General features: G+C 44.7%; 1 protein-coding gene across 2 annotated transcripts in view; it reads right to left on the bottom strand.

Annotated features, from left to right (window-relative positions):
- The window catches only part of LOC122930262 (rho-related GTP-binding protein RhoC), a 66,387-nt gene extending 51,376 nt beyond the window's left edge, over positions 1-15,011 (bottom strand). The window contains exon 1 of one of the 2 annotated variants that reach the window (XM_044283495.1): positions 14,865-15,011. The gene's annotated coding sequence lies outside the window, so the exon portion shown is untranslated. The remainder of the gene's footprint in view (positions 1-14,864) is intronic. The other variant, XM_044283497.1, reaches the window with a different exon arrangement.
- Positions 15,012-26,127: the final 11,116 nt, after the last annotated feature.

Genomic DNA, 26,127 nt, shown 5'->3' with positions numbered 1-26,127 from the left:
CCTGCTGCCACACCCAGGAAACACCTTAATCCACACTAGCAAGAATATTAACCCCTTGCTCACCAAATAGCATGGAGGAAAACCTTAAAAGGGGAAGTGCACATGCAAACTGCCAACATGTTGCCACCGGCAACCAGTCTGCATGGCAACCACGTCACGGTCAAACACCAATATGACCGTGACACGAGCATGCACACTGCCGCTCCATTCTTCATTATGGGACTGACAAAGACAGAAAAGTGCTGTACTTAGTTATCTCAGTCCCACAAATAATGAACGGCTGCCCCATACATATGGATGTCACAGGACCCTATTCTCATCATTGGTGGGAGATCCTGTGGTCAGATCCCCACGATATCAAATCCCCTAACTGATCCCTAGCGTTAAATACCATGTCAAAGCCATAGTGGCTTGTTGGCTCCACCCCTGGTACATGACCACCATGATTAGATCAGCTATGCCCTTGGTGGGTCACTCCCCCCCCCCCCCCTCCTAAAAGGCCTCATATGGATCTTCTCACTCTTTCCCCTAAGAAGGTTCATATGGATTCTATGGTGAGAGTTTTTAAGGTCCTTGTCTGGCAACATTTCTTGCTCTGAGCAACTCATATTTAGGCAATGACAAGGCTGCAGGGAGGGCAGCATTTCCTGAAGAGATTATATTATTCATCCATTACAAAGTGTTTCTTACACTGAGCAAATATACGATGATGTTATTTCAAGCATGATTAGGCCATTCACTGAACATGATATAAATTCAATCATGGTAGTGTTGTTAAATATCTAGTTTTTATACTGCTCTGTATAGGACCCAACACAAAACTCAAACCCACTGGTGCGGAGTGACGTAAACAGGTATTATGCAACAAAAATAATTCTATGATACTAAATCTGTTCAATGCTATAGGACTGTCACATTTATGAAACCACAAGTAAAAGAATAACCCAGGACCAAACGGAGGTAGAGAAAGGTCCTTTCACACATGCAATCCTCACTTTTTGGGGGGCAAAGAACACCTCAAATATACCTTACATAATCTGCATTACATTTTTATAGCTTTTTTTGCCCATATACCACTTTGCATTTTTTGCCATTTTTTATGCCTGGCATTTCTTTTACAGAAAAGTAGGGCAGCACGGTGGGTCAGCATTGGTCTTGTAGTGCTGGAGTCCTGGGTTCAAATCTGACCATGTACAACATCTGCATGGGGTTTGTATGTTTTCCCTGTGTTCGTGTGGGTTTCGTCTTTAACTCCAAGGACATAATTATGGGAACTTAGATTGTGAGCGCCACTGGAGACAAGTGATGATGTCTGTAAAGCACTGCGGCATATACCAGGGCTATATGACGGAGTGAAATAAATAAAATTACGTGCCCCTTATAATGTCACTTCCTCTGTAGAGCAGTAATGGAAAGAAAAAAAAGCATTCTTAAAAAAAAACAAAAAACTTTAATGTGACCTATAAACTGTACAACTCAATTGAAAAACAAACTGAAATCTTTTAGGTGGAGGGAAGAAAACAAAAAAAAGTGTGCACACCCTCTTATAACTGGGGATGTTGCTGTGTTCAGAATTAAGCAATCACATTCAAAATCATGTTAAATAGGAGTCAGCATACACCTGCTATCATTTAAAGTGCCTCTGATTAACCCCAAATAAAGTTCAGCTGCTCTAGTTGGTCTTTCCTGAACTTTTCTTAGTCGCATCTCACAGCAAAAGCCATGGCCTACAGAGAGCTTCCAAAGCATCAGAGGGATCTCATTGTTAAAAGGTGTCAGTCAGGAGAAGGGTACAAAAGATCTTCCAAGGCATTAGATATACCATGGAACACAGTGAAGACAGTCATCAAGTGGAGAAAATATGGGACAACAGTGACATTACCAAGAACTGGACGTCCCTCCAAAATTGATGAAAAGACGAGAAGAAAACTGGTCAGGGAGGCTACCAAGAGGCCTACAGCAACATTAAAGGAGCTGCAGGAATATCTGGCAAGTACTGGCTGTGGTGTACATGTGGCAACAATCTCCCGTATTCTTCATATGTCTGGGCTATGGGGAAGAGTGCCAAGACGAAAGCCTTTTCTGACGAAGAAAAATATCCAAGCCAGGCTAGATTTTGCAAAAACAAATCTGAAGTCTCCCAAAAGCATGTGGGAAAAGGTGTTATGGTCTGATGAAACCAAGGTTGAACTTTTTGGCCATAATTGCAAAAGATATGTTTGGCGCAAAAACAACACTGCACAACACCATACCCACAGTGAAGCATGGTGGTGGCAGCATCATTCTTTGGGGACGTTTTTCTTCAGCTGGAACTGGGGCCTTAGTTAAGCTAGAGGGAATTATGAACAGTTCCAAAAACCAGTCAATATTGGCACAAAACCTTCAGGCTACTGCAAGAAAGCTGAACATGAAGAGGAACTTCATCTTTCAGCATGACAACGACCTAAAGCATACATCCAAATCAACAAAACGAATGGCTTCACCAGAAGAAGATTAAAGTTTTGGAATGGCCCAGCCAGAGCCCAGACCTGAATCCGATAGAAAATCTGATCTGAAGAGGGCTGTGCACAGGAGATGCCCTCGCAATCTGACAGATTTGGAGTGTTTTTGCAAAGAAGATCCATAGTATTTAGTATATTGGGCAGACTAGATGGGCCAAATGGTTCTTATCTGCCGACACATTCTATGTTTCTATGTTAAGAGTGGGCAAATCTTGCCAACTCAAAATGTGCCATGCTGATAGACCCCAAAAGACTGAGTGCTGTAATAAAATCAAAAGTTGCTTCAACAAAGTATTAGTTTAAGGGTGTGCACACTTATGCAACCATATTATTTTATTTTTATATTTTTTTCTTCCCTCCACCTAAATGATTTCAGTTTGTTTTTCAATTGAGTTGTACATTTTATAGGTCACATTAAAGCTGGAAAAAGTTCTGAAATGATTTATCTGTCTCTTTTTTTTACATCACAGAAACACACAAATATATATATATATATATATATATATATATATATATATATATATATATATATATATATATATATATATATATACATATATATACACACACACACACATACATACACACATACATATATTTGTCCAACATGTAATATTTACTATAGACATTCATGTAGCATCTTTCCCTAGAAAATGCTATAAAACAAGGCTACAAAAGCGATAAAAAAAAAAAAGTGTGAACTTAGCTTAACCAGTCGCCATTTATTGGCAAGGAAGGATTTCCTCCAGACAACTGGTTGCTAGTTCAATGGAGGTGAAGAGCTGTAATAACATGCAGTGATCACCTCCACAATACAAGAATGAGCGATCACCACTGCCATTCCTTGTCCTCATACAGCTGCATTGTTCCTGGACAGCAGAGTGCTGTTTAGGCTCAATTCACACGTCCCCATTCGGGGACCCATTTATTTCTATGGGGCAGCACGGGTCCGCACTTCCGTTCTGCAAAAAAATAGAACATGTCCTATTCTTGTCCGCAATTGTGGACAAGAACAGGCATATTCTATTAGTGCTGGCAATGTGCGGTCCGCAAAATGCCGCTGTCCGTGTTTTGCAGATCCGTAAAACACATTGCGGACGTGTGAATGGAGCCTTAGGCTGCACAATCTGCGGCCCATAAACCATAGATTTCCTTGACTACATTAACAACCGTTTCAACCGATGAATGAGTGGAATTATTGGGAATAAGCGTTCGCCCCTGATAATGTGGCCAACAATTCGGTAGTGTAAACCCGCTTTAAAGGGGCTGTCTAGGTTCAGGGCTGAACCTGGACCTAAGCAACCCTTCACTCCTTTAGCATGTACAAGTGGAGCATCGGAGCATTTCCTTGCTCCTATGCTGCGCACTGCATCTCATAGGGAAAGGTCCGTTTGTTGTGATCTGGTGACGTACCAAGTAATAGTGATACCCACATCTAAAACAGTGCTATACAACTCCTATTTGTGCCGTCACCAGGCTCCCTGCTTGGTGGAAGTCTCCGCCTAACATAGTATTATGAAGCCCAGTACGTCACCGGCTCACAAACAGACTTTGCCCTGCTGGTCCGACACCCAGCACCCCTGCTGATCAGCTGTTTGAAGTGGAGGTGGCTCTCCATGCGAGCGCTGCTTCCTTTTCACTACACTACGCGTTGTCTCCTGTAGAGAGGCAGCACAGTGCAATTACAAGTACTCGCTCTATTCAACTGAATGGAGCAAATACCTGTCATTACACTTCACCACCAACGACGAAGCAGTGCTTGCCCGGCACCCTCGCTGATCAGATATTGATGACCGATCCTGATGATAGGTCATTAATATATACATGGCCACATTGGCCCTTCAATTAACAATGCAGACTGACTAAACAGTGAGGTTTTCATTAGTTAACGAAAGCCAGCCACATCCTGTACTTGACCACAGTGCGGCTGTGGCACAACCATGCTGTATGGGCATACCATAAGTCTAGAAGAACCAGATAAACTGCCTGCACCTCATCTTTGTAGACTATGAACCTGCATGACTAAAAAAAAAAAAAAAAAAAAAAAAAAAAAAAAAAAAAAATCACATCTACCTGTGTGAATGTGTAGATTGAAATCTTTACAATTCAGTGCAAAAGTGCAAACCTGAGATAACATTTTATTTCATGTTCTTTGATAGGGTTCTAAGGTTCACCATGTCGCTGTACTTGGTATAAATGAAAAAGAAAATAAAAGCTAACCCAAATAACAGTATTATTTTTTTTTATCCAACTCCAAAAAACATCCATATCATTTGTTTAAGGGTCCATTCACACGTCCGTACAATGTGTCCGCACCGGGACGGGTGCGGACACATTCATTCTCTATTGGGCATCAATGGATGCGGACAGCACACAGTGTACTGTCCGCATCCACATTTCCAGAGCGCGGCTCCGGAATAAAAATTTAAATAAATATATAGAACACGTCCTAGTCTTGTCCGCCACTGTGGACAAGAATAGGCAGTTCTACGGGGGTGACGGCTGGGTGTATTGCGGATCCGCAATACACTACGGACGTGTGAATGGACCCTACAAAGAAGTAAAACTCACTGATATTAAGCAATCTGAAATATTTGCTAAGCTATGAGATCTGAAACTGGTACAAAAATAAGTCAGACACTAGCATTTTGGGTGTAAAGCACAGCTTGTGCCACATACACTATGTACTTTCTATTATAAGTGAATAAATAAGCAAACATTTGGACTACTTGTGGGGAACGTCACAAAAGTCCTGTTAGCCACTCTGCCCGCACATACAAGAAGACGTCAAAGCTTGCATTGAAAACCAAGACAGCCACGTGACATATTTAAAGGGAAGCAGATGAAATGACAGAAAAGTTGTGAAGGCTGAAGAAATCTCATAACAAATACATGCTTCTCCACCGAGACCCAATTATCCAAGTCTTTTGTTTCAAAGCTTCAGCTGGCTAGCGTTACTAAGTGATGCATAGATTAATTAGTGCCAAGTGTGACACATACACGCAAGTGTAATCCGGGAATAAATGATATGTCTGAGGCAACAATGTAGTTACCGGTAATCATTTAGGACTACCACCCTGACTCATAAACCATTAAAAAAATTATCTGCTCATTGCTGATCCATATTTGTAGTCTCTCAATTCCCCACAAACTACCTACAGATGTACAGTACTGGCATACAGATTTCTATGGGTGCTAAAAGTGATAAAAGCAATAATAGACCATGAAGACCACCACCTAAAAGTGGATGATGTCTCAGCATGTCAAATAACCAGGAAGCACTGCCCCATGAAGGAAGCCCAGGGCATTCAAGAAACAGGGGTAGATCCCTTCCATCTCAGGTAGATATTGATTTTGTCAACCATTTATTCCTTAGTGAAACAAAGTGCTAGCTGGAAAAAAGAAACAACTTTGCCCATATCTTAGGCACAAAACATGCTAAGGGTATGTTCACACAGTTAAAGGGGTTATCCAAGAGTATAAAGTGTCCGTCCGTCCCATGTGCCAGGCCCCCCACATGGAATATACCCTGCTCCCTGCGGTGCTCCTGGTCCCCGGACCTCCGCTGCCGCTTTTCTCCGTACACGGATGAAAACATCTGGTGTCAGGGGGGGGGGGGGAGCAGCCAATGGCAGGCGGGAACGGGGATGAGCCTCCCTAGCATCGCAGGTGACGCTGCTCCCACCCTGACACCGGATGTTTTCATCCATGCACTTTTTCCACTGCTAAATACAAAATCAAAACTCCATCACCCGTTTCGCCGTTGACTTTAAAGGGGTTGTCCGGGCTCAGAGCTCGACCCGGACATACCCAGAATTTCACCCAGGCAACCTCCTGACAGGAGCATTTTGTGTGGAGTTCCGGTGACTAACTGGGCTCTCCTTTGGGTTACCAGGCGGAGGCTTCCGCCCAGCAGTGAGCCCGGTGACTGATGGGCGGCCTTTAGCACATGTTACTTCTTAGGAGCAGATTTGATTTTTGATTTCAAAGATGGCAATTTGGAAGCAGGAAAACCTCAACCAAAGACTCTAAGGCTTGTTTCACATTTATGGTAAGCAGATCTGACATTCATGGATACAGGAACAGCCTGCTGGATCCGTGAATACTGGGCGCAACTGTGGAATTCAGGTCTGGCTCCATTTACTATGATGGGGGCCGGCGGAGACCTGTCCGCAACCTGGCAAATATGCCGAGGAGCGGCTGGACAAATACTGCTGTACAAATCTCCGCCGGTCCCCATTACAGTGAATGGGGCCAGACGGTATTTAGGCAGCACAATATGGCGCCTGGTATTCACGGATCCAGCAGGCTGTTCTAGAACTGCCGGATCTGTTTACCGCAAATGTGAAGCAGACCTAAAGCTCAATAAAACTCAATCACCAAATTACAATCCAGCTACTGATCTTTCTGCTGTGGATTTTAGCAGTCTTAACATACCCCGACATTGGTCCTATGTCATACTCATTTTCCATGAGGCAATCCAGCCTACAATGTAGACCATAATATTGTGACTAGGGATGAGCAAATCGACTTCAGATGAGACATCCGAAGCCTATTCACATAAAACTTTGTTTCAATACTGTACGGAGTGAGCGCTCAATACAGTATTAAAATGTATTGGCTTCAATGAGCCAAAGTTATTACTTCGAAGTCTCGCAAGACTTCGCATAATAACTAAATGGTACCTTGGAACCAAACCAGAGTTCGGGAAATACAGTATAAATCAATTTATGAAGTTATTATGCAAAGTCTCGCGAGACTTTGCGAAGTAATAACTTCGGCTCTTCGGAGCCAATACATTCTAATACTGTACGGAGTGCTCGCTCTGTACAGTATTAAAACAAAGTTTTATGCGAATCGACTTTGAATGTTTCATCTGAAGTCGATTTGCTCATCCCCAACTGCGATTATCCCTCAGATTTTAGACTGGTATTGATATCTTGAATGGACTACGCGTTTTCCTAAATGTGACGCAAATAGTTCTTGTACCCAAACAACTGTAATACTCGTGCCAGATGGCTTTAGACTTTCGAAACATTGCAGCATGAATGATACCCCATGAAAACAGCACTAACTGAGGAAAATGACCAAGATGGTAGTTGCAGTGTTCGGATAGAGCAATCCGAACCGGATTCTCTCAAGCCTAGTAGCCAGCAATATGGTTAATAATTATCCATACTGTCAGTGTAAAACCAGTTGACAAGTGTATGAACACAACTATTCTTCAGTAAGAAAATAAATCAAAATCTCCAGCAGTTTAATTAGGATGTCATAAATCTCCACACGAGCAGTTCAGTCCATGATACAAAACTGACACGTGGGACAATTCTGTCTTCCCGATTCCTCACATTTTAATATGGTTACAATCCCAGCAACAACAAAAAACCTCTAAAATGAAGCTTCCCTTTCAGTAAGAAAAAAATAAAAAAAACTACTAAATAAATTCTTCTACATTGATTATGTAATCACATCTATGCTAGAAAGAAAAATGCTGCACAATACATTCTGAAAACCTTAAGACCCTTTCACTTTTTTCATATTTTGTTATGTTACAGACTTGTACTTGTCCCCCATCTTTCCACACTCAATACCCCATCATGAGAAAGTGAAAAGAAAATGTTAGAAATCTGTGCTAGTTTATTGAGAAGGAAAAGCTTTTCTTTTCTCCTGGACAAATTTCTCCTGGACAAAAGTATTCAGACCCTTTACTATGACGCTAAAAATGTATCTCTGGGGGCCTCCCATTTCTCTTGATCATCATTGAGGTTTCTACACCTTGATTGGAGTCTACCTGTAGTAAAATCAGTTGATTCGACAGGACTTGGAAAACCACATCCCTGTCTAAGGTCTCAGTGCATATCACAGAAAAAAAAACGAAGCCTTGAGAAGGAAAGAACTGCCTGTAGAGCTTGGAGACAGAATTGAGTGGAGACACAGATCTGGATAAGGGTACAAATACTTACTGCTGCACTAAAAGTTCCCAAGAGCACCGTGGGCTCCATATGTCTTAGCCTACATGCACACAAACGTATTTTGTTTCTGTTCCTTTTTTGCGGATAGGATGCAGACCCATTCATTTCAATGGATCTGAAAAAAATGCGGACAGCACACCGTGTGCTATCCGCATCCGTATGACCGTTCCGTGTGGACAAGGATAGGCATTATTATAATGAAGCCGCAGATGTCAGTTATTTTTTGTGGACCGCAAAACACATACGGTCATGTGCATGTAGCCTTTATTTTGGAACAACCAGGACTCTTCCTAGAGCAAAGGGTCTGATGACTTTCCAAATGCACTGTACATTATAATCAAAGACTGATAGATATTCAGGTTAGAGCCGGTGATATCATCCAGTACGTAAACAAAACTATTCACCCCTACTATAGTCATCTAATCGCAGTATTAAAAAGGGATTCTCCGAGATTGAGAACCCCTTTTATATTGCCAGGCAAGGTCCAAAGATAAAAAGAAAAAAGACCCAGACACCGGTCGCCAATGCTCTGGTTCCAGCAGTGGTCTCCTTTCTCCTCTGTTTTTAGGTCCCTGCCGGACTGGAAGTCTGATGTGACATTTACACAGGACATTCCCCACTGCTGGCGAATCAATGGCCTCAGCAGCTGCCAAGTGTCGTGCCCGCCATTGGCGCTACTGAGGCCAATGATTGGTTGGAAGAGGTAATGTGCATGTAGATGACACATCACACTTCTGCTCCAGAAGGGACCAGAAGTAGAGGAGAAGGAAGCTTAGCCCTAGAATGCCAGTGACAGGAGAGTCTTTTTTTTTTTTCCCTGCCTGGCAATATTAAAAGAGGTTCCAAGTCTTGGAAACCCCCTTTGAACAATGTAAAACATATGAGGGTGCCTTCACATCGCAGATTTAATAAAAAAGGCAAACCAAAATTCTGCACACCATGACAACCATCGGGCACCACTGGTGTCCATCATGTGACACCTCTGGCACTTCCATCATTTTCACTGTTCTTCTCCTATGACGGAGCAGAATGTAAATGATTGGCACAGATGTGAACAAGCCCTTAGCATGCTGATCTGCAGGCAGCATCTTTTAGAGCAGGAGGAGCTGAGCAGATGGATATATAGTTTTGTGGGGGAAGATTCAGTAAACCCTTTAATTTATTCATTTATATCTCTGCCCTTTCTGACTTCATTGTTCATGGCGGCAGTGTTATCAGTGGCTGACAGCTATCTCTGTATACATACTTACACAGGGAATCCTACCAATCACTGATAACACCTCCAGTGTGAACAATGAGCAGAAAATTAAATGTAGAAGTTACAACTTTTCCTACAGAACTAGACATCAATCTGCTCAGCTCCTCCTGCGCTATAAAACATGCTGCCTGCAGATTGCATTGTATTTTGGGATGACTCTTTAAATATAGCTTATACTTTGGGGTACTGTCCAAATTATAGAAAATTTTGGTAAATCCTGAACCCCAGAAGCAGGCGTTGACATTTTGTATGATACTATCTAAAGGGTTTATTAGACACCCCGATCACACAGACGATTGTAGGGAGGGAAGTGTTCCTTCCCGGCAATAGCCTACTCACTAGAAGAGGAGATTACGGCTATTACATGCAGCCATCTCCTCCAGAGTATAGGGAGGAGCGATCGCTATGCCATCGCTGGTCCCCATGCTGTACAGTCGTTTGCTGGCAGCAGATTAGACAGCACGATCAGCCGCCGGCAAATCCTGATCTTTCAGAATGCTACTAGATCTGCATTGCCCGTTTGCTCGTTCATCAGGCAATCAGCGGCAGTATTACACTGCAAGATGTTCACACAAACGCTCGCTAGCGATCATCGGGCAGAGAAATGGCCCATGTAATATACCCTTTAAAGGGGTTGTCCAGGATTGCGGAAATTAGTTTACTTGTTTAACAAGGACATAAATATCTCCTACATGACTGTCCTACCTTTCCCATACTTTTCAGATGCCCCATATTCATTACACAAATTCTCCGCCAGAAGGGAGTCTTTTCTCACATTCAGTGACATACCGAGTCCCTTCTGCAGAGCGAAGCCGATTCTTCCGCTTCGCAGGGAGCCCGGTGAATTCACCATCAGCCGCAGGCATTATGCAGAGCGCTTGGAGGGGCTGTACATCGGCGGCAACAGATTGCGCCAAACCACGCCCCTCCGCTCCAGTGACGTCACCGGGCAGGGCGTGTTGTTCACAATGAAGGAGGCAAGGTAACTAGGCGGAATATGATTCAAGGGGGGCGGATGCATGGAGGACGTGGCGATGTGCGGCATGAGGTGGAATAACAATAAGGGGGCAGAGATGAGTCGCCTGAAAGCACGTGATGCTGCGCTGCGCTGGAACCCACAGTGCAGAGCAGCAGGAAGTTAGACAAAAATAAACAGATGTAAACAGTGCGTGGGGTGGGGATCGACCAATATCGATTTTCTTTTTAGAGCCGATACCGATAATCTGAACCTTCAGGCAGATAGCCGATAATTTATACCAATATTTTATATCTCATAATATATATTATATTAGTTGGTAGTCACTGAGGTGGTGGAAATTTACATTTGGCGCTAGTATATTATAAAGGTAAATTATAAATTAAAAACAGTACTTTCACACTAGCGTTTTTTCTTTTCCGGCGCTGAGTTCCGTCCTAGGGGCTCAAATCTGGAAAAGAACTGATCAGTTTTATCCTAATGCATTCTGAATGGAGAGAAATCCGTTCAGGATGCATCAGGATGGCTTCAGTTCAGTCTTTTTGACTGATCAGGCTTTTCAGAAAACCGTAGCATGTTGTATTTTTACCTCAGGCCAAAAATCCTGAACATTTTGACTGAACGCCGGATCCGGTCTTTTTCCCATTGACTTGCATTAACGCCGGATCCGGCTTTTGCATGTTAAACCCGAAAAATGTGAAAAAAATGTTAAAGTCCATAAATGGCGGATCAGTTTTTTCCAATGCATTTTTGCATTGTGATCAAAATCCTGATCAGGATTCAAATGTAATCAGTTTTCACACGTTTTTCCGGATCCGGCGGGCAGTTTCGGTGTTGAAATTGAACGCCGGATTTAAACAACGCTAGTGTGAAAGTAGCCTTAGTTGGTAGTCAATTTATAATTTACATTTATAATAATATACTAATGCCAAATGCCAATTTCCACACCGTCCCTCCCTACTCACTGACCCCCAACCATCAGACCTTTATTAACCCCTATCAGACCTGAGAAATATAAAATAAAAAACTCCTGACCTTTCCTGCGCCGCGGCTCCTCATCATCTCTGGGTGCAGCTGCACTGTCACCTACATCAGCACTACGTCCTGACGCTGTACGGGGTCAGGACAGTGCAGGGTGGGCCCCATCAAAGAAGACCAGGGAAGGCGAGTATCAAAGGCGCTTGCTGCGCCTCTTCCCGGCTCCCGATGCATACTAGTGTGCGCTTCCATAATGGAATCGCCTATTAGTATTCGCTTTATACGCATTATCTGTAAAATCGGCAAGGTTAGATGCCGATAATGTACAAAATCCTGAATATCAGTCGATAATATCAGTACTTCCGATAATCGGTCGATCGCTAGCGTGGGGGACCTTCAGAGCTGTGTATAAATGGTGAAAATACCTTAAAACTTATAAGGGGGGACCTAGAATCACCTGTTAACAGCGAGTACACTTAAAAAAATAAAATAAAACTTTGGTCCCGGACAACCCCTTTAATGAACCCTGTGTATCACTCATTTAACCCTTCATGTAGCTGTAGTGCCTTCCATCTGTTCTTCAGGACCATATGGAACCATATTCCTGTGTAGCAGCAGATATTTTCTAATCGACATACACAATGCCACCAGGAAGCCCAGCATTTAATTCAGCAAAGTACAGCACCATCATACAATTTTTACCACTTTTATTTTTTAAGGATCTACGATGGATCTGCAAAAAGGGCTTCTAATGGCGCCTTCAATGCAGAAGTTAATTGGGCCTTACAGAAGTTTATGGGCACACACTGTATCGTTATATGCTTCCTATTCATACAGAAGCACAGAGGGGGTTCTCATAGATTTTATATGAAATCTGAGAAAAATAATAATAATACAATCCCTTCCACTGCATTCTGTTCGGTATAGAGAAAATCAGGGCCTGTGAAACATGACAGTCAGTCCGGACGAGGAGCGCAGCGGTGGGGGAGGACGTCCATGAAGAGGCTTGGCTGGGCAGGACTGGTGAGGAAAGGGTTAGTGGGGAGTGGGGGCGGGAGCGGTGGTGAGGCGCGAGTTGCTTGGGCGACGGGGGGCGTGGCCAGCGGAGAGAAGAACGAACGAGGCGGAAGTGAGTGCAGTCTGGCCAGGAGACGGAATCGCCCACCCGCCCGACCCTATTGGAAGAGGTGGGGGTTGTTATATGTCGCGGCAGTCGTGGAGGCGGGGGAGGTCCTTGAAGTGGTGAAATATGGTGGTACTTGAGGATGGGAGGGCCCCGCGGGAGGGGCTGGACTCTCATTGAGGAGCTGATAGGAACTAAGTACGCGTCCATCAGTTGCTGCCTCCGAGCTTGGTTCAACGGCTGGGGGCAAGATGGAGACGCAGGTGTTCCAGTGGTTATAAAGTTATTGGGGCTTCTAGGACCTCCCTCGTCAGGGGTTAACTCATGTTATATTTATGTTGTATTTATTTAATAAACGGCTGCTGTGGCCGATTAAATCCAAGCAGTGGTGTGGTGTGTTTTATTTATATGGGGCTGGGTGAGGGGTGGAGGTTATGGGATGGTTAGGCTTATAGGACTGAACGAATAGCCAATGCCTGCTTCATGTCATAATCAGACTTCTGCTCACTAATGTTGGGACTGCTGGGTACTAAAATGTCAAAAACCGGCAAACCCCACCAGTGTGAATAGTGGCATGGGTGGGGGCCATAGAGGGAATGTGTCAACTATCTGCCCCTTAAAACCAGATAGAGGTTTATGCCATTTCCTGAACGTGATTATGAGCGCTGCCATCTTGGCTGAGCTGTTAACAGCATTTAGAGATAAGCTTTACAGCAGTCACCCTGGACACAATAAACTGGAGGGGACCTCTTCTTCTATGGGAGAGTTTTCTAGGTATGCTCTGTGAACTGGACAAAGGTCAGGAGGGAGTAGATAAGCTGGGATATTACCTATTGGGAATGGTGGATTCAGAGAGTATGAATATATATTTTTACATGGGAAATAAAATAAAAAATACCAAAAATTCTTTAAAAATAAGTTTAACATGAAAAAATAAAAAACAATAGGTAATTTGTGATGACACATTCCCTTTAAGAGGCAGTTTCAGCCAACTTAATAAAAAAAATAAAAAAAAAAAACACACACACACAACCCTGTATATCCATTTTGTTTGGATAGTCAACCGTAGTATCCTGATAATATGAAATCTGTTACTGGTGCATATCTTCCAATCCTAGTATAACTAAGTTATAATGGGGACCGATTGGTAATGCATAAAACAAATATGAGAAAATAAAAGTACAAACAGAAAGCCTTCCCCTTACCATACAACCTGTCTACCCCATTAACCATTAGAAGAACAGACAATAATGAGGCCTAAGGAAGTAAAAAAAAACTTATTTAAAACTGGTTTCCATGGAAACTGAAAGAGAGCTTCCCAAGCTGCTGGTCCCTCCCCACTTCCCCGCCCTTCTGCCATCACCCAGCATGCCACCTGCATACAGGACACTCCTGTCCCTCTCTCCTCCAGCACAAGGCAAACTGGTTTCAGTTAAACACTAGTCTTTCCTTATGGGTGTGCGTCACTGGCCGCCCCCAGTAGCTGCCCCAAAGTGTCGCAAACAGATCTGTGCAGCAGCAAGTTAATATTACAACAGATCAAAGGGAGCACAAGTACAATTTACAGAGTAGTCAGACATTTTAAGCAATTGAATATAATATATACCAGTGAGACATTGTAGTGTACATTGACTCCAAAGACATACAGCAATGATAATGCCAGCAAAGCGCTGCAGAATGTTACTTCTAATACATAATCATTAAGAATTCACTGTTTACAAATACTGAGCCATAATAAATAAACAAAGGAATCTTGTATACAACATGTGGATACTAAGACATGAGCCCACAGCTCCAGCCCAGCCATTCACAATCCCAGTATTAGAATATTAAAGGTTTTCAGAAGACTCCCAAACTTGTATAAAGCAGAATAAACTTTACTACACATCCAGAGCCTGAAATCAGCAGCACTGAGCACAAGGCAAAAACAGCAGCACTGCCTAACAAACGAGAATTGTGCAGACTTGATCTGCTCCTCTAGAGGTGTGGTACGTGCCCCCTGGCTCAGCAGGGGTTAACAGCCACCCCTAGGTGTGGGAGGACAGGGACCCCTCACCTTAATACCACTCCACCAGCCTTGGCTCCCCTGGAAGGATCAGGTCTGTGCTCTTCGCCCGGGCAAGGACTGCAGTGTCTTGGGCTTGGAAGTGACAGGCAGCTCCCACTCCCTACTCTCTAGACTGCAGGCTTCACTGAAGGAAGGAGGGGCAGCTCTGTGCTAGAGGAAGAATTAAATCCTCCACCCCCTCAGGGTTCACCATGACATCATTGTCAAAGGATTGTGGGAGAGGAGGTTGAAAGGGAAAAAAAAGGCAGCTAATTAACCTGTGTGTGGCTGGAAATGCTCCATGTCTGTGATGCTCATGGTGCACAGGAGTCTGCCAACTTCACATGTACTCCTATGCATCCTCATGTCTGAGGACTGCTAACAGAAAGATGTGTATTACTGGCATTCATATGTCACTGACATAGTCCTGTCCACAGAGGCACTGCCACTATTTCACTGGAGTCTAGAGCGCGCACATACTTTTCTGGTCAGATGACAATTCAAGAGCTTTTACCCCTGCATTAAATATATTCAATTACATTTAAAGGTGATGTGCCAGTGCATCTAAAGACTAAACTGGATACCTGCAATACGGTAGGTCTATACTAAAAATGGCCTATCATTTAGTTTATGCAGCGCCTATGCAAACCTATGTATCTCCATGGTAACAAACAATAGTCTGGCTGATTTATTTTCATGCAGTACCCTATTTATTGATAACCTAAGTATAACTACAGGATACGATTATATAGGGTTTTGTTTCTTGTCTGGTACCATGGAAATCCATCGGTTTGGAGGAGCTGTAGCTCAAAAATTATGGGTGTCATTTAAAGACCGGCTGGTCTTAATCCCCCTGCACTGGCGGCAGATACACCAAACTTTTGAGGTGCAGGCGTAGAAAATGGTAAATGACACAGGCAGAGTGGCCCGCTCTCTTCCCCGCCTACACCATGTCCCCTTTTTCTCTCACCTCGGAGAAGTGATGTGAGCAGGGACAATTCGCGGATTTTGCCACAAAACCTCTTTGTGCCAAAAACTGCTCCCTAAATACGCCAAAAAGGGCGTATATTTGGTAATAAATGACCCCCTATATTTCTAATCAAGATCACCCGCAATATAAGTATAACATGTCGTAGTTTTATTCCAGCCGCCTCTCGGCATGTTTGCTGTGCTGCCGCCGGAACTCCGGCCCGCCACTATTATAGTCAGCAGGGCTGGAGCGGACCTCCAGCAGCATGCGTGCACTAACGGCCGCACGGATCCGGCAGGCTGTTCACCCACCGGAACAGCCTGCCGGAGAAGGCTGCCGCTAGTGTGAAAGTAGCCTAAGACATAATACAACCGGAATCTGTTCATGACGGATGCATGCGGTTGTATTATTGTAACGGAAAAGTTTTTGTAGATCCATGACGGATCCGCAAAAAAACGCTAATGTGAAAGTAGCCTAAGTCATGACAAATGGTCACATGACATAAAGGAATCTGGTCACCACAGAGGCCAGTGATTGGTTGCAGCCAACATCAAGCTGGATATTTTCAGCAAGGGAGCCCAGTGGAGCATCGCAGGCCTGGAGGAGAAGGAGCGGGGATTTTAGGCTTAATGCACACATAGTTTTGGTGTGCATCCGTATTTTTTACAGATTGAATGCAGACCCATTCATTTCATGTGCTGTACACATCCGTATTTACATTCCACGATCCTGCAAGAAAAAAACCAAAAAAAAAACATGTCCACTTCTTGACAAAAATAGACATAGAAACATAGAAACATAGAAACATAGAATGTGTCGGCAGATAAGAACCACTTGGCCCATCTAGTCTGCCCAATATATCTGAATCCTATGAATAGTCCCTGGCCCTATCTTATATGAAGGATAGCCTTATGCCTATCCCATGCATGCTTAAACTCCTTCACTGTATTTGCCGCTACCACTTCTGCAGGAAGGCTATTCCATGCATCCACTACTCTCTCAGTAAAGTAATACTTCCTGATATTACTTTTAAACCTTTGCCCCTCTAATTTAAAACTGTGTCCTCTTGTGGTAGTTTTTCTTCTTTTAAATATTCATTCCTCCTTTACCGAGTTGATTCCCTTTATGTATTTAAAAGTTTCTATCATATCCCCTCTGTCTCTTCTTTCTTCCAAGCTATACATGTTAAGGTCCTTTAATCTTTCCTGGTAAGTTTTATCCTGCAATCCATGGACCAGTTTAGTAGCTCTTCTCTGAACTCTCTCTAGAGTATCTATATCCTTCTGGAGATATGGCCTCCAGTACTGCGCACAATACTCCAAGTGAGGTCTTACCAGTGTTCTGTACAGCGGCATAAGCACTTCACTCTTTCTACATTTTTAACATAGAGGGACCTGCGGAAGGGAAAATGTGGGATGCACATGGCCGGTATCCGTGTTTTGCGGATCCCTGATTTTGCATACCGCAAAAACGGATATGATTGTGTGCAGGAGGCACACTAGCAAAGTGGGGGAGTTTGCCCCTCTCCCTCTTTATTCTCGCACTACCCCTTTAAAGCTGGCCACATATCTAAAAAATTCTCCAGTTGGTGATAGCTGCACTGCATAAGTGCTTCCCACTTTCAGATCTTGTGATCACCCAAAAGACATTGACAACATATTGTAAAGGGGCTTTTACATGGGCAGTAATCAGTAGACAAGATGTGCAGCGTGAAAATACTAGGCCACGTCTCTAACTCCTCTGAAAACTTAATTATACACACCCAATCCCACCCAGTCCCCTTAATGCCCTAACATAGTAAATATTCTCCCTTTCTGCCACCACGCAGTAGTTATGCCCACATTATGCCCCCTTCACTTATGCTCACACTGTGTCCTGTCACATTAGTAATGCCCACATGTGCCCCATCAGGGGTGTGGAAATAAAAAATAAAACTACTTGTCGAAGGACTAAAGCGGGGGATCGATCTACTTGTCCCTCATGACAATCTACTTGTCCTGATACAAAAAAAAAATTTGAAATTAAAACCATATTTCAATGCACCACCATGCTTCCTTATGCAGGGAGGTGGCTGGCTTGCGTTCCAATCTTTGTAGTGTGAAATGACTCTAAGTTTAGTCCTCGTTCACACCAGATGATTCTGTCCAGAATGCACTACATCACTATGTTGTGGGGCAGGAGGGGGCGTGACGATCCATTGAAGTGAATGGCACCGTAGCCACAGCCGCAGGCGATCGGATGCACGGGATCGCAAGGCACAATTATGCCTGAGGTCCAATCAAACTGCTGCTTGCAGCATTTTGTTTGAACTGGACCACAGGCATAATGTGCCTTTGCGATCCTGTGCAGCCGATCGCATTGGAGCCGTTGGGCATGGTTATTGTGCCAATTGCAATGAGCTGGACCATGGGTACATTTACACGGAGGCCAAATTATGCAGTGGGTCAGGATATGAGTATAATATTCTATAGTTCTGTTCGTGACGCCAATTGCAGCATGCGCAGGGTACTGTCGCAGGGCCCTTTAAGATGTTGTAACTCACGCACCAGGTTAGGAATGCCAGAGTGGTGTAATGTCTCTGTATGGTAGTGGTAATGGTTTCAACAGTGTCTCCTACCTGGGTACTGCTGGACTCCTGGATCCTGGCTCACTTGCAATAAAATGAGTGTGGTGCTAGTAGGGGTAATAGAGGAATTTGCAGCAGTAATTGAGATCCAGACATTGGGTAAAGTTCAAACTTGTCTTTACTTAGAGTAGCTTTCATCCAAGCAAGGTACAGCATTAGTCTTTGGTCCCAGCAGGTATTGGCAATGTGTGGCAGGAATATATCTTCTGCGCTATCATGTGCCTGGAGCTTTTGCAGGAAAAGGACGTCTGCTTTGCAGCTCTGTAATGTGGCAGGAATTTAGCTTCTGCTCTGTCTATCTTTTGCTGTGTATGGGACTGACTAGCTGAGGAGGAATTTGGCTTCTCCTGGGTCTCTAGATGGTACTCACAGCTAGCTCCACAGGGTATGGTTCTTCCTGGAACTGGAGTCGTCTGCTTACTTCTTCCAGCTGAGGCTGCAATGCTCAGGCTGGGGATGATGATCAATTGTCTCAGCAGAGACAAGATTCTGGCTTGGATACCTATATCTGGGAGCTCCTAACATGCACACCCTACCCCTAGCAGGGGGTGGGTTACACTCTAACTTAACTTCCTTCTCCACCCATGAGGCAGGATGTGGGCACAGAGGGGGGAGCTAAACTGGAATGTACTATTCCAGCCTAGAAACACTAAACTGAAACTAAGTCCATGCTAACGCATTGTGCCACCTGCTGGTGAACATGGAAATTACAGCAATATACATTTAACAAGGCTTTCAATGCACATTTGTGAGATTATTAGGTGGAATTACATTAGATGACAATGTAAATGCTCTTAAGAGATTGTAGCGGGGTAAAAGAGTTTCGTAACACAACTCTGGGGTGTGACATTCCCCCTTACTTTCGAGTTAAGCCACCCTCGGCTTATGCTTAGGGGGGAGAGGAACCAGCTCAGGGGTACCCAAATAAGTACAGAGTGCTGCATGTATTACATATAAGACATACATAGACAAAACATATAACGCCTACCCGAGGTTCCTGCCTGCATGAATATGGTGTCCTATGTAACCAGTGAACCAAGGTCTGCACTAAGTAATTACTACTGACTAACTTTGAAGTGTTCCGGATCCTAACACCAAAGAAAGCATGGGAGTGTCTTTACTCATCAAAGTCAAAATATAAGGCTTATAGCACAATCACTATGGTGACTATGGGTAGCTAAAAGGCTCTAAGGTTTGAGGCGCCATACCTTAGGCAAAGGCACAGAAGGGGAGGTATTAGCGTCTCCATGCACTTCTGGCAGTCACAGGAGGAGGGTATGATAATCCCATGAAACTCCTGGAAGACACCTCAGGATGGGAGCAATCCTTAACACATAACAAGCGGGAAGGAGGGGTCAAAAACTCCTCTAACCATTCCCGAAGCAGCGGGGTTACCCGTGTAGTAACTAGACCTGCCAGGACTTACTACTTGGTCCTACCCTGGGTACCTAGGATATATAACACCGGTGTAGGCCATTAGTATTCAGCATCCGTACAGGCAGTCCGTTTAAAAGGGAGAAGAGAACAAGAGCTGTAAAGTAAGGCACACAAGAGTAAGTTGCTACATATCTGGTTAAGTGCAAAGTTAAGTGCAATCTCACAATAAGTGCATGAGGTTCACATTGCAGCACCTAGGAGAGAATACACACAATGGGCATATAATACTTGAACGTTACATAACCTGAAAACATTTGGCAAAATTAGTGCAATTATACGCTCAAATAAGGCTTGAGTCCCTTTTCTTGAAGTAGAATCCTCTGGAAACAGGCAAAAAGTCAATTGTAATCCACAGGAATAATAAAAGTTAATTGTAATACAATGGAAGATATAAAATGTCATATAAAACAGCATAAAAAAATAGCAGCATAATTTAGAACCGTAGTTCCATGAGGTAATGAAGTAACCTGAGAAAGGGGATAAAACAATTTAAACTTGGATGCAAAGGGGTTAAATGATGATAGTGGGAGTCCTTACAGTACATGACCATCAGGGTGAGGACAAAATAGGGCAACCTGTAAAAGAAAACATTAAAACAATGCCAACGGGTCCTCACCCATCAGGAACAGTCCATGACGTGGCTCCTATTAGTCCTTTATTTAGTAGTAAAGGATGCATTTTAGGGAAGGACGTCCAGGTCTTCCTCGCTGCTGGAGCTACTAAAGCGCATCAGGGGGCGCTCTTGCCTCTGGTAGCTCAAAGTCGCAGCTGTAGTAGTACGCCACTGCCCTCTAGTGGTGTCCTTTGGATTTGGCTGTGCAGACAGACTGGTGAAAGCAGTGGTGAACTGCTGCAACCCGGGATCCCTAGCCGGTGCAGAGGCGGTTAATACCTCCAGCTGAAGGGGTTCTGGTAGGCAAACGGAGGGTGCCTGGGGCTGATTCCGTTGTAGCACATATAGCTGCCCCCTGGGGTTAAATGTGAGAACCGAATTGTTCATCTGGCCCACCCGTAGGGTTGGTGGTGTGGCCAGGTCAGGGGTTCAGGTTCTGGCTGAAGCTGTTCCTTGAAACGCAATCTGCCATCTTGGGTCTCTTGAAGGCAGCGGACTTTCTCTGCAGAACCTGGATCTTCCTGCCAGGTCTCTGGGGTAACTGCAGGGGACAAAGGTTTGGCCAGAAGGGTCACACTGGCAGCAAATGGGCCTTGGATGGAGCTCATAGGGCCTTGATCCCCTGCGTAAAGATTGTGAAGGGCCTGTGGTAGGGAGTGGCGCTTGACAGAGCGGCGGCCCACAAATATTTCAGCACCGGAATGACTGTCTTGGAGGAAGCCCGCTTTCTGGCACAGAAACAAAGCAATAAAGTCACTTTTCAGGGTTTTGGCAGATTTCTCAGATCTTGCAGTACTGTAAAAAATGCAATTTGATCCTGTTGGCACACAACAGGATCCGGTTCTGTTGTAGCAGAAATAGGCACACAATTCAATCCGATCCTGTTAGTGGCGGCAAAAATGCAATGAGCCGGACCGGGAGAGCATTTACACGGAGGCCAAATTATGCAGTGGGTCAGGATATGAGTATAATAGTCTATAGTTTTGTTTGTGACGCCAATTGCAGCGTGCGCAGGGTACTGTCACAGGGCCCTTTAAGATGTTGTAATTCACGCACCAGGTTAGGAATGCCAGAGTGGTGTAATGTCTCTGTATGGTAGTGGTAATAGTGTCAACGGTGTCTCCTACCTGGGTACGGCTGGACTCCTGGATCCTGGCTCACTTGCATTAAAATGAGTGTGGTGCTAGTAGGAGTAATAGAGGAATTTGTAGCAGTAATTGAGATCCAGACCTTGGGTAAAGTTCAAACTTGTCTTTACTTAGAGTAGCTTTCATCCAAGCAAGGTACAGCATTAGTCTTTGGTCCCAGCAGGTATTGGCAATGTGTGGCAGGAATATAGCTTCTGCTCTATCATGTGCATGGAGCTTTTGCAAGAAAAGGACGTCTGGGTCTCTGGACGGTACTCACAGCTAGCTTCACAGGCAGGGCTGGCCCTAAATGTTCAGGTGCCCTGTGCAAGCTAATCTTGTGGCGGCATTTCCCCCTCCCTGTTCACCTAAACATACACAAAGAGGAAAACAATCTTTGTAACAAACAGGTTTTTTTTTATTACAGATAATTTAAGTGCAAGTGCAAACAAGTACAATCATACCCAGTGTCACCCATAGCCAGTCTCCTGCCCCCCTTAGGCCTCATGCACACGACAGTTGTTTTTTGCGTCCGCCAATTGTACGTCCGCCCAAAAAAAAGATGTGACATCCGTTTTTTGGGGAGGATCCGTTTATTTTCACAGATCCCTTGTAATAAATGCTTATCCTTGTCCGCAAATGTGAAAAAAGTAGGACATGCACTATTTTTTGGCTGAAGGGAAACATGGACAACGGACGCGGAACACAAGCAGGTGAACTATCAGCATTTTTTTGCTGACCCATTGAAAAACAACGTGTGCATGAGGCCTTAATCATACCCTGTCACCTTTGCCCAGTCCCCTGCCCCCCTTAATCATACTCAGTGTCACCCAGAGCCAGTCCCCTGCCCCCCCCCTAATCATACCCTGTCACCTTTACCCAGTCCCCTGCTCTACTTAATCATACTCAGTGTCACCCTTACCCAGTCCCCTGCCCCCTCAATTAGACCCTGCCCCCCTTAAATTAAGGGTGACAGACACTGGGTATGATTAAGGGGGCAGGGGACTGGATAAGGGTGACACTGGGTATGATTAAGGGGCAGGGGATTGGCTTTGGTTGACACTGGGTCAGATTAAGGGGGCAGGGGACTGGCTATGGGTGATACTGGGTATGATTAAGGGGGCAGGGGACTGGGTCAAGGTGACAGGGTATGATTAAGGGGGGCTGGGGACTGGCTCTGGGTGACATTGGGTATGATTAAGGGGGACAGGGAACTGGGAAAAGGTGACAGGGTATGATTAAGGGGGGCAGGAGACTGGCTATGGGTGTCTCTGGGTATGATTAAGGGCCTAAATTATACCCAGTGTCACCCATAGCCAGTCTCCTGCCCCCCTTAATCATACCCAGTGTCAACCAAAGCCAGTCCCCTGCCCCTTAATCATACCCAGTGTCATCCTTATCCAGTCCCCTGCCCCCTTAATCATACCCAGTGTCTGTCACCCTTATCCAGTCCCCTGCTCCCTTAATTAAACCCTGCCCCCATTAATGAAAGATATTTGGTAAAAAAAACATTAAGAACAGGTACTCATTATTTGAAGTCTTCTGCTCCCTCCCTGTCTGCAGAGCACCGGCCATTGCCCTCACACATTGAGCGGATCCTTCCGTGGCTCTCTGTGAAGGCGCAGCACTTGGACGCTGCGCCTGCGCCCCTAAGCTCCTCCTCCACGCTTCGGAACCTGACCTGGCAGCTGCAGCGGCTCAGGTCGCCAGGCTCGCCTCACACTATCTCGGGTCGGCCTGCTGTGTGAGACTGACTGCGAGTCGCACAGCTCGCACACCCCAAAGGCCGGCCCTGTCCACAGGGTATGGTTCTTCCTGGAACTGGAGTCGTCTGCTTGCTTCTTCCAGCTGAGGCTGCAATGCTCAGGCTGGGGATGATGATCAATTGTCTCAGCCGAGACAAGATCCTGGCTTGGATCCCTATATCTGGGAGCTCCTAACATACACACTACCCCTAGCAGAGGGTGAGTTAAACTCTAACTTAACTTCCTTCTCCACCCATGAGGCAGGATGTGGGCACAGATGGGGGTTCTAAACTGGAATGTACTATTCCAGCCTAGAAACACATAACTGAAGTCCTTGCTAATGCATTTGTCATGCCCGGCTTTGACTATGTGTGGAGGTCGGCCAGAATAGCAGCACGTGTTTAGTGTTTGTTTGGCGTGCTGGATCCGCCTCCCATCAGGTGCACTGGGTGGGGTCATAAGTTTAAATGACTCTCAATTCCAGTGCTCTGAGCGGGTTATAGAAATCAGTCTGGCCTAGGACGCAAGGAAGGAAGGTTGTCTGTCCCAGCTAAGATAAGTGTGGTTTCTGTTTTTGTTGTTTGCTGTTTTAGTTGTGTTTGTGTCATCTCTCCCATCCAGGTTCTGTGCGAGCAGGCTGCTCCTATTCCCCTTTTCACCATCCAGGGAATTTAGGGTGCATTAGCCCAGGCACGAGGACACAGCATTCCTACCACCAAGGTCTGCATGTGGGCTGAGCAGTGCAGGCAGAGAGGTCAGGGATTATCTAGGAGGTGACCCTTCCCCTGCTTCTCGCCCAGAGCCTGGTTGTTGGTTTTTCTGTGTGTCTGAGTGCTTGTCCGCCGTGACAGCATTGCTGCCACCTGCTGGTGAATATGGAAATTACAGCAGTATACATTTAACAAGGCTTTAAATGCACATTTGTGAGGATATTATGTGAAATTACATTAGATGACAATGTAAATGCTCTTAAGAGATTGTAGCGGGGTAAAAGAGTCTGGGGTGTTACATTCACAGACCACTACGCCCCCTCCTGCCCCATAATATAGTTAGCTGGCCGCAATGCAGTGCAGTGCATTCTGGACAGAGTCAGTCTGGAACGCACTGCCTGGTGTAAATTACGCACTGCCTTAATGTGATTACAGCTCCCTGTCAGAGGTCGGGTGCTGGGAATGTTTCTACAATGTTTGCATTGGTGGGCAGTGATCAAAAGTTTAGGACCACATCTCCCCCCCAAAAAATAAACCCCCCCAAAACAGAGATCCAACTTCCAAACATGAACTCAGTAATGAGTAGCTCTGCCGTTATTGTTTATCACTTCAAAAATTCATTTCGGCATGCTTGAGGCAAGCGTTTCCATGAGGTGAGTGGGAACATTTCTCCAAGTGGTGAAGACGGCCGCACGAAGGCCATCTACTGTCTGGAACTGTTGTCCATTTTTGTAAACTTCCCTTGCAATCCATCCCCAAAGGTTCTCAATTGGATTTAGATCAGGGGAACACGCAGGATGGGCCAAAAGAGTGATGTTATTCTCCTGGAAGAAGTGCCTTGTCCTGCGGGCATTGTGTACTGTAGCGTTGTCCTGTTGAAAACCCAGTCGTTACCACACAGACGAGGGCCATCAGTCATGTGGAATGCTCTCTGCAACATCTGGGCATAGCCAGCGGCCGTTTGACGCCCCTGCACTTCCTGAAGCTCCATTGTTCCACTGAAGGAAAAAGCACCCCAGACAATTATGGCGCCCCCTCCACTGTGGCGCGTAGAAAACATCTCAGATGCGATCTGCTTGTCATGCCAGTAACGTTGGAAACCATCAGGACCATCAAGGTTAAATTTTTTCTGATCAGAGAATAAAACTTTCTTCCACCTTTGAATGTCCCATGTTTGGTGCTCTCTTGCAAAGTCCAAACGAGCAGTTCTGTGGCAGTCAAGGAGATCTTTGAAGACGTTTTTTGTTTTTGAAGCCCTTCAGTCTCAGATGCCGTCTGATGGTTATGGGGCTGCAGTCAGCACCAGTAAGGGCCTTAATTTGGGTCGAGGATCGTCCAGTGTCTTGACGGACAGCCATTTGGATCCTCCGGCTCAGTGCTGATGAATTTGTTTTGGGTCTTCCACTTGACTTTTTTGTTTCATAACCCTCAGGATCATTTAAGAAATTCCAAATTACTGTCTTACTGCGTCCCACCTCAGCAGTGATGGCGCGCTGTGAGAGACCCTGCTTATGCAGTTCAACAACCCGACCGGGTTCAAAAAGGGAGAGTTTTTTTGCCTTTGCCATCACAATGTGTGACTACCTGACAGAAAATGACAATAAATCCACATCTTTGCACAGATTTGGCCTTTTAAAGGCATGTGGTCCTAAAATTTGGATCAGCTGAAAAACAGCCTGTTTCAGTTTAATCGTTATTTTCAATTAATTGGATGCTCCAAAAATATTTTGTCTCACTCTCATTTCTTCTTGTTGCACGTTGAAGCTCTTCTTGGAACCTTGTTAAGATCCAACAATGTAAAATAAGATTTTTTGCCATTTTTAAAGTGGTCTTAAACTTTTGATCAGGACTGTAGTTAATCCACTTGAGTAAATCGAAAAAAAGGATTGCATTGGATTTTCTTTAAAAAGGGGTTGTGCCATCTGTATTTTTGCCACCCAAAGGATAGGTGTTAATGATCTGCTCGGTGGGGGTCCCCCTACAATCCTGAGATAGAGGATAACTTTTACAGATGTCAAAACTCCTTTAAAGGGAGACTGTTTAT

The sequence above is a fragment of the Bufo gargarizans genome, chromosome 3 (genome assembly GCF_014858855.1).
Source record: "Bufo gargarizans isolate SCDJY-AF-19 chromosome 3, ASM1485885v1, whole genome shotgun sequence".
NCBI lineage: Eukaryota > Metazoa > Chordata > Amphibia > Anura > Bufonidae > Bufo > Bufo gargarizans.
The sequence above is the reverse complement of the archived record's forward strand: the minus strand, read 5'-3'. Positions and strand labels throughout refer to the sequence as shown.